Source organism: Haliotis asinina, chromosome 5 (assembly GCF_037392515.1).
Source record: "Haliotis asinina isolate JCU_RB_2024 chromosome 5, JCU_Hal_asi_v2, whole genome shotgun sequence".
Taxonomy (NCBI): domain Eukaryota; kingdom Metazoa; phylum Mollusca; class Gastropoda; order Lepetellida; family Haliotidae; genus Haliotis; species Haliotis asinina.
In genome coordinates, this window is record NC_090284.1 from 4,851,193 (window position 1) to 4,861,373 (window position 10,181).

Consider the following 10,181-nt stretch of genomic DNA (forward strand, 5'->3'; position numbering starts at 1 on the left):
TTACGACGCTTTTAGCAGTATTTCAGCAAAGTCACTGCAGGTTATATCAGAATTTGGCTTCACATATTATGGATATGTGGGGAAATGAACCTGGATTTTCGGCGTAACGAGCGAGCGCTTTAACCTCTAGGCTATCCCAGCGCCAGTGAATATGAGAAGTCGTTTGTCCCCACATATACATGTTTTTGAATGAAATTACCATACCACCAAAAGAGGTTCACACTGAGGCGGAAGAACTTGTACAATAATGTCGGATTAAAACATTGAACAAATGAGAGGTGTTCTGGACGATCCTCGGAGATCTGAAGTGGACATAAAATAACTGTGCATCATACCATTATATCCGTCAGGGTATTCATGATGATCACGTGAGTGAGTTTAGTTTTACAACGCACTAACCAATCTTTCAGCTATATGGCGGCGTCTGTAAATAATCGAGTCTGGGCCAGGTAATCCAGTGATTAACATATCTTCGCAAATGGGAACCGATGACATGTGTCGATTAAGTCAGCAAGCACGACCATCAGATCCCGTTAGTCGCGCCTCACGACAAGCCTGGGTTACTGAGGACTAGTTCTAACCGGGGTCTTTACGGGTGAGCGAGTATAAAGCAGAGAATCCTATTGCGATGTTGACAGTGTTAGATTTCTGTCGAATACATCTGTTAGGTTTTGAATTGATAATTCAGCGTTTTATAACTATATTTTATACTTCATGTTCACCCTGAGTCATGCACTCAAGCCTAGATTCTTTTGAAGTGGCTAATGACAGCTGACCTTTTTGTTAAAACGGCATGGAGATATAACACACTTGTTAATCGGAGTTACAGGTTTCGAGATATTCCGGCAGAAAAAGCGATGAATTTGAGCAGGTGTTAATATTTTTTACGTCATATGTTCAATACCGTGAACGTTGATATAATGTATTGGATGGTTATTTATGATACAAAACAGGCCTGCACAGGAGAACAATGTATTTCAAACGTATCTAATGAGCTTGTAATACAAATCGACATATATCAAGGACGAGAGTAATAATCTCTGTTTTACTCACTTAAAGTTGGCATATTACCTTAAAGCAAGTTTGAAAGTAGACGTTGTAAGAGTTGACTTGGAATACAGCCTGTTGGTTGGATCATAGATTAATTATCTTAAGGCGCAGCGCGGATATTAGCGCGTATCTGACTCAAAGATCGGCAATTAACAGCGATAAGATGTGAATTCTATGTCCGTCCGTATATACTTATGGAAATTACTTAAGCGTTACTGGCATTTCCTCAAACTGAGCAAGTTCAATGAACTGGTGCATAAAATGTGTCAAATATTTTCCATGCCAAGTCAATTTTGCAGTGAAAAAAAGAGAAACATAGCCAAGATTACCATGATACAATCTTGGTATATTTGGAAAAGGCACAATCATGACGTCATTTTCTGCAAAAACACATCACCAATTTCACTTTTTTTGCACATACTTAACTGTCAGTACCATGTACACATATTGCCCACGGGATTAAAAAAAAATAACTTGCAAGTCCATATACTGACTTTCCTCCAGTATCTTGGGTTACCTCCTCGTACATGAACAGCTGAATCAAGACGCCTCCTCTTTCCTTCGATCAGTCTCTGGATTTGATCTTAAGGAATCTCGTTCCATTTGTCATGCACACCAGCAGTCAGTGCATTGAAAGTCTGGACTAGTGGGGAACAAGACGGCCTGAAATGCTCCACAGACGCTGAAAAGGAGTGAGATCTGGACTCGTGGCTGGCCTGGGTGATAGCAAGTGTTCTGCGAGGCCTGGCATTTTCATCCATAAAGATGTGTCTTGTGGCTAGAGAATGGTTATCAGTATGTGGTACAACTCTCTCAAGGATCATCATTTGTCTATACCGAGGTCCTCTAATGTCACCACGAACGACAATGAGGTCCGTCTTGCAACCCAAAGAAATACATCACCAAACCTTGATTGACCCTTCTCTGGATATATAATTTAGCAGGGAACCATAGAAGTGTTCCTGTTTCCAAACACGCGTGTACGACCACCCACCATATGCAAGAAGAAACTGAACAGATAGTACCCGCCGCCATGGTCCAATATTCCAGCGAACTCGCTGTGCTGGCCTGTGAACTAGAGACAGTTTTATAGGCTTGATGGATCCTCTGGCCTCTTTCAGTTGATTCCTAAGGATCCTGCAGGAAATGGCATTCCCTGGTAGCCACTGTAGCCTAACGATGTGCTTGTCTGTCATGAACGCCTGACAAGTCTCAACAATGCTTTATCCTCTTTTGTTGTTGTCTTACTGGGTCTCCCAGGTCTTAGAAAATCTTGAATACCATTGGTAGCAGAACACAACTTTTATTACGTTCAGGCCGGGAAACTTGGCATAATATACAGTTGAGAATGCATGGGATAGGGGAGGGGGGTGGTCGATAAAGAAGAAGATTCTACAACAAAATCTACATCTTTTTCTGTATTTCTTCTTCTTCTAAGATATATGAACATTCACGGAAATGGCTATTAAAACACCCCTGAAAGCATCGGAGATTTTGAGATTCTTTATTTGTACTAAATATAGAAAAAGTATTTGTGAGTCCGTGGTCAACTGAGCACAGATCCCAGTTGGCTCTGTATCGGTATGTCCAACAAACTCACACTATTGAATTGTGAAATCGCTAACTGAATAGGCATGTTTTATATGGCAGCGGAGGACTACAGATCTCTAAGAGTGGAGCCAATCATTGCATGTAATGCACGTGGAACCAGTTACTTCCGGTATTCCATCTGGAACCACACACATTAACGTGAACCCTTAGCCATCAATTTTCAACTGCACACACAGAAATGCACGGGAAGATTTAGTCATCCAGGAAAGAACAGTACTGATCTCTGGGCAGGTGCAAAGTGTGGAATGTTTACGCACCTAAGACGAGCACTGAGTATTGGCCACCGAACGTTGCAAGTTAGAACACTATCATTTGGAGCAAATATTGTATCGAACTCAGCAAAATAAGTAGGTTAAACCGGGATTCGAACAACCCACAATCGTTGTGTTCGGACACTCTCAATGGACACAACTGTACACTGTGTAATATAGAAGGAGAACGGATACCACACACGAACACCAGTACGCATGTCACTGTGACCTAACTAGGAGCCAAGAGCATTCTTCAGTTGGTATATATCCTTGGTGAGGGTCGTAAAAGTAGCACGTGCGTGGAGTTGTCTGCTGGTGCACGGAGGTATGCCAGCTGTACGTAGTCATACTATAAACGTTCTTCGTTCATTGATATATTATTCTTGCTTATCAACACTTGTAATGAAGATAAAGTATCCCCCATCCCAACCCGCCCACCTATATAGTTTGTGACTCCCAGTATGTAGAATGGACAGAGCGTCTGTCCTACGGGCGTGGGCTAGAGGGTTCCTTCCCTGGTGGGTCATCCCGCAAGACTTTAAAACAACAGCTTGTTGTTACCATGCCTAGTATTGGTTATTCAGGAGTATACTTTGATTTGAAGTGGTGGGACGTTCTTGTCCTGTTTGGTAACAGGCGTCTGTTACGCAATATAAATATTGCTAACTGCGGATGAGATTCACATGAACTTTATTGTGTGGTTGAAGGAAGAAAGACAGTGTGTCAGGAAAACGCCCACAGTAAGGGCAGATATCACTGGGCAATGGTCACAATCAGGCTGTCGACATGGTATAGTCTGACCACCATTTCACTTCAGTCGACTCGTCCGCTTATATTATATTTGACGCGTAAATTAGCATTTACTCAACCACTAGGCGACATCAGCGTTGTCTTATACACCTGCGGCGACTTTTATCACCTTCAGACAGAATGGTAAAGTCCAGTTATAAATGGTAAACTTCCCTCTTATTTGTAGAACTCTTTATTTCAGTATCAAAATATGCCCTAACATAAAGCAGTAAAGTAAAGTACACGTGCAGAAAGTATAAATGTTTGTGTAAAATTAACACAAACTGATTCAGTTAAAAGTTTTTGTAAATTTGCATCACACATTAGCTTCACACACATGGACACACACACACACTCATCCGCACATTAGGTTTCTAAAACAGTTGTAATTGTTTCAGTGTGAAACACAAGCCCTACGGGTGAAAACATCGTAGGCAATTAACATTCCACACACTATGATGTTGACGCACGTGGTTTATTCTGCAGTACTTGTTTTAGATTTTTAACGGAGTCTGAAAGCGGGCTGCAAATGATCGATTCTACACTAGAGGGTGCCATCATCAGCATCCATCCACGTAATTTGGATAGAGGACATCCACTGAGCCAAGGACTTCCTGACCCATTGATCTCAACGTCATGTGACGGACCACATCTTGAACAGCAGAGCCCTGTTCCAGAAAGGGATCGTCAGACCACGACTGCCGTAAGTCTGCATAAGAGTATGGGAGGCTTAGCTCTACGATAGCGTTGTGGAACGTTGGCCAGAGCAACGCTCCTCAAAGCGATGAGTAGAGCTACGACTGTCGTAAGTCAATGTTAAAGTATGAGAGTTACTCTGGACTGTAAAGTGAGTGAGTTTGCTTTTACGTCGCTTTTAGCAATATTCCAGCGATATCACGGCGGGGGACACCAGAAAATGGGCCTCACACATTGTATCCATGTGGGGAATCGAACCTGGGTCTTCGGCGTGACGAGCGAACGCTTTAACCACTAGGCTACCCCACCACCCCCTGGACTGTAAAGGGTATCTCTGATCAGACGGTGCAGAACTACCTTCCTCGGGCACAATTCAACATCAAAGCTGTTTTGAGATAGTCAGTAACATGTTATGGTCTTACAATCGATGATGAAATATTTCATCCAGATACTAGCCAAGAGTTATGATACACCGAGCTGATGGGACAGTCGGGATTAACCGACGAAGCCATAAACGTTTTGCGCCAACTCTACATACTGACTCCATAGATTCAGTAACACATAATGATGTGAACGATAAACTCAAGCACAGGTGGTCAAGATCACGCCACTTCAAAAGGCAACCTTATTTCATTTGTCGAAAACCTGCAGCAGCACTTTATTCCCACGAAGAAACCAATGCTAACGTCAACGCATCACCTTATACCATTTGCAAAAGCAGAGCACTCCACACGGACTGGACACGGAGTTAAAATCGCAATACGTGAAACTGACTGAACACTCGTAGGACGAGACGGATCACGATGTACGGAGGCATGATACTGATCCACCATTATCACAAAAGCGTGCACTTCAGGCGGAGTGGACGTAACTGAAAATCTAAATTTGTCATTTTCCGTGTAATGTTTTCACATGCTTACAGTTCGCCTTGCCAGTACTGGTGAAGTGTTCAAATACGCAATAAACGTGTTCCCTCAAAAATTAATAGTTATGAACGTAGTCTTTCAGGAAAGTTACACTTTAAAGCAGACTCAGTTACCTCCATTTATATGACACTGGTTTCTGCCCGAAATTCTTCCATCTGTTATGTAAGTGAATATTCCTCTACGCCGTAATTTAGAGGACATTCGCGGTGAGCATCAAAGTGAAAAAAATATATTACCACGAACACTGATAAACAATGTCGGACACATCAAATAAATTTGTCGTTGACCAAAATGTTTTCTCAAGCTTTAATCATCACAATTAGCACTGTGCATGTCAAGAGACATCTTAAAGAATTTTTATAGGAACCGAAATATTCTACTAAAAGCATAGCAGTGAATACCAAACATATACAAAGTATTCTTGAGATGTTGTGTTTAATCATGAACTCTTTGTCATTTATCTTCCGTACGTAAATGTCTGCTATAAATTACTTCACGCACAAACTCATCCATATTTCTGCAGATACTGTCATGATGAGTGGCAGCCAAATAAAACCATAGTCTGTCGAAAGTTCTGGTGAGATACGCTAGTAAACAGTTAACATTTATCCCGGATTTATTTTGTGGATTCTTCTGGGTGTACCGTCCTCGACAAGATGTGGGCTTCCTTTACATACATCAGCACTTCACTAATCCCGCGTTATATTCTGGGATGTTTAGGGTTAGAACTACCGCAACATCCTGTAATAAACTTCTTCTAATCTTACTATTTTCCAGAAGTTTGGCCAGTATGACTTACCCTTGGTCCTTTCGTCTTTTATCTAAGGCACTTTTGACTTTCCCTTAGCCCTTTTTGACGTGTTCCCCAATTTATTCGTATTATTCTGCACTCTGCAATCTGCAATATTCGTGCTACATCGCGATGACATCTGGTAATCTGTAACCATCCGGTCCGAACAAGTCGGAAAGATGCTAGGAACCTATTCTGTCTTACACTCCTAATGAGGAATCTCAAGCAAGGGCACTGAGTATGAGTGGTTGATTTGAGAAGTTCCACTACACGATGTGTACACAGAACGTTGAGACGTTTAGTAATGTTTAATGGAATGGAGACAAAATAAGTGTTAGAGAAACATGCCAGTGTTCAGATACCTTCTGTATAGGAACAAGCTTTCCAAAATAGAGATAGCGTTATCTTGAGTGGCAATTGAAGACTTATACCGCAAGCCTGCCAAAATGTCATTGATATTTAATTTGAATCACGAATATATTTGGTTTATTCTGACTGTGGGTTCAGTTCTGACAAGAGAATGTTGGATATATTCCATCACCATGTCGGTGCCAAAATGACAATCGCGGATGGATGGTCTGCTTGGTGCAAGTCCTTCAGAACAAACAATGCATGTCGCATGTCACCACCAAGATGATAGCTAATACCAGTCAGCAATCCTGGGCACTGAAGTTGGATGCTGTGACAAAGTTCTGAGGTATTCTCCTTTCACCGATAGGAGCAGGGTATTTTACGGTTGCTTCAATAAGTCCGAACTCCGAATATTTACACAATTCATTATAAATGCATAGCTGGATACAAAAATACACAAGGAAACCTGATATTTTGCATTAAATTTATTCACAATTTAAGAATGAGTTTATCATGCAGCTTACAAGTTGCATACTAGGAGAAGCAAGATGAAGCAGCAATCTGAGATTGTGTGGACAGAGGACAGACAGACATTCTACATAGATGCATTCACCCTCCTCACACAGGTTCCAACAGACACTCACTTTGCTTACACTCCACCATCTTGCACACTTAACAAAATGCTTAAATTAGCATCTGACTCTCATTCTAAAAAAAATCGTCAGATTTATGCTCTTCCACATATTACATCTATCCCTGTTAGAGTGTTTAACAACTTGACTCTTACCCACTCAATGCAAGACACTGATTACCCTCGAATAATATTGTTATAGACTGAAGACATAACTTTCTCTCAATCATCCCATCAAATTCCAACACAACATATGCATACTGAATTTACGTGTTCACATAAAACTAACCTTGCACTTGCATAAAACTTCAGTTGACATAATCATGCAAAGCTAAGCTAGTCTTTTAAACCTGACTTTTCCATTACTTTAATATCAAACACAATGCCTTAATCCCAACTAAGTCTACTGACCCAAATGTTCCACTTCAAGACAATGCTTGTGTAGATTCTTATGTAAATTCCCAGAAAATCTTCATCCTAATTTTATCCAATATTCTTGTTCCAATCGAACTGATTTATTAAAAGTATAACCCAACTGATGTGACACAATAACTTTAAACTGTCCAGGAAAAGTTATTATGATTTCAGTGTAACATTCACTTTCTCCCATTGAGCAAGTCCTCTTGCTGTTAACACTGCAGCAATATCACAACCAACTGTCAATGGTGACTTTTCGAATGCCTTTGCCTACATATGACAAGTTTTGTTTTTGTTAGAATTTTCCTTTAATGATGCCTTCACTGCAATGGGATGGGAGTAATGAATACATCCATACGTACCTTTATGTGATCAGTTCTAGAAGATGTCAGCACAATCTCCCCATACAACTCTCACGCTCAGCATACTATTAGTTCATTCACAAGGAGGTTAGTAATGTGAGCACATGGCCTCACTGGACTTCCAACAACGTACTGTTAGCACACTTAGCTGTACCTAAACATTGTCTCAGTAAACATGGGTCACTATTTTGGCATGGTAGTGCACTTAAAATCATACAGACCAAAACAAATTAAATGAAAATACGTTAATAGCTAATGAACATTTTTTGTATACAGAACTGAGGATTAAGAATAGACAATTTTTCGCGAGTATTTATGTAAGTAAACACATGGCAAAGCAATGAATGAGATGTGTTGGAGAAGCTGATACATTAATGATGGTTCTTTCGTTTTCAACTGTTTCCCAACATTGATCCTTCACAGGTACACTCATACATTACTGTGGCAAGATTAACACTGAAATGTTCTAGTTGGTTTGTGAAAATAACTATAGGAAGAATGTTACTTGAATGAAAAGTGAATGTGTAAGGTACATACTAATTTCTTTCTAAGATGTCACAAAAACACCTTTACATAGTAAAACATTTTCCTCAGATAAATGTACCTGAATCAAATGTGATATTTGAAAATGGGTGCAACAATAATACCGTTTAAAAATAAACTCCTTGAAAAATTGTTTAGATTCATAGTTACTGTCCTTGAAGACTACAAATATATTTAATAAAAAGTGACACAACTTTGCTGCTCACTTGAATAGAAACTTGGGACAGACAGTTTTCATTTAGTTTCTAAATTGTAACATCTTCACTGCACGCCTGACAATTATATATATCTATAAGCAGTTTCATGAAACTGCACTGCTGGGAATAGTAACCATATGATTCAGCTACTGGGGCCTTGTGGTTTCCAGGGCGATGGTTTGTAACGTGGATAGCCTGATTGCATGCCACATTCATGACACCTGAGGGACTTGAGGTGAGCTGAATGCTGACAAATTGCTGAACTTTACAAATCAACAAGATTAGATACAGGAATGAGACAAAAAAAAAAAAAAGAAAGAAAAAAAAGAAAAAAGAAACATCCAAAACACACAAGGTGACTGAAATGAATGGTCATCCTAAAGGGGTCAAAAACAAACTAAGTCAGTTTTAGCATTTACTACCTTAAATAACTTATCAATACTCAATACCAATAAGTATAAAAAATGTATATACAATTACATAATCTTTTTATTTATGAAAGTCAAGTTTATATATATATATATAAAAAAAAAAAAAATTCAGTGAAACAAAAGAAAACACCAGCAAAGCAAAGACCAACTGATTCAATACTATAAGTACTACAGAGGAAATCTGTGTTCTAAGTCATATAAAGGTCCAAAACGTTTTGCAAAAGAGATTCTTTTTGAATTGCACTTTTCCAAAACAGATTCTTTTTGAATTACACTTACAGTACTCAGAGTTAGGAAGAAAGAAGGTATGAACTGCTAACATTGCCTGTAACAAGCTACCAATGAAAGAAATGTCTTGAAGGATTCAGGGTAATGCAATGGGGACAGTGTGCTCCCAGTATGGAACCATGTCTGAGATGAGAGCAAACAGGACAGCTGGTGTAACACGAGTGGCCTTACAATGTGTTGATACACTAATGACTTACTTTGTGGTAAAAATATATATATCTCGAATAGGCTTGATGGAGAAGAATGTGGGATGAATGGCGAAGTGCTCAGCAGTTGAGGGAGGTGACAACACAGAAATAATAATCACATCCACTGTCACGACTGATTGAACCCTCTAAAGACTCGTACAAATATATCACCAAATCATTAACTGTTTGCAAATCTGTACCAAGATAAACATGATAACTGACAACCACACTGACAGCTTCCAAACAAATTCTGAAGAAGAACGATGAGCTGATCTCTTCGTCCCCTTTAGCACCATGCCCTCAGGGCCTAGTATGGTCATATAGGTCTCATCCCAGCATAGCCAGTTACAACACTAGTGAATAGCGAACTTTATCACAAATTACTTATCAGGTGTGTAATTTGTCTGTAGCCATATTCATCAGTACCATTACTTGATCCTCATATCGTCATAATTAAGCTGCCATTGTGGCAAATCTCTCCAACAAGAATTGCAAGTTCCACTGCATTACAAGGATTTCACAGCAAACAGCACTTGCATCATCATATACAGATGGATTGGTTACCCCACTCAAAAGTCCATTCTCACACACATCCTAAGAAGGCAAAACTGCTGAGCACTGTCAGTTAATGAGAAATGATGAGGATACAACAGTTAATTC